The sequence below is a fragment of the Oncorhynchus clarkii genome, chromosome 3 (assembly GCF_045791955.1).
Source record: "Oncorhynchus clarkii lewisi isolate Uvic-CL-2024 chromosome 3, UVic_Ocla_1.0, whole genome shotgun sequence".
NCBI classification, from domain to species: Eukaryota; Metazoa; Chordata; class Actinopteri; order Salmoniformes; family Salmonidae; genus Oncorhynchus; species Oncorhynchus clarkii.
The window spans coordinates 14,816,394-14,816,677 of record NC_092149.1 but is presented as its reverse complement, the minus strand read 5'-3'; positions in this window follow the sequence as shown (position 1 = coordinate 14,816,677).

Sequence of the window (284 nt, the reverse complement as noted above, 5' to 3'; positions counted from 1 at the left end):
GATGAATAGTCTTATATATATATATATATATATATATATATATATTTAATTTATAACAGCTTTTCACCAGTAGAATCAAAAAAACGTTTTATTCAATATTATTCTGCAACACCAAGGGTTACGGTGTTTAACAACAATAATTGTATTACGCAAGTAGTAGCAGTAGTGATAATGAGAAGGCAAAACTTTGAAATCTAGGAACAAAGTAGGTAAGTACTTTCCTCCAATGAGAGGAGGCGAGGCAAAGGAAACGGAAGGCGAGGCATACGTTCCATATCTAATGC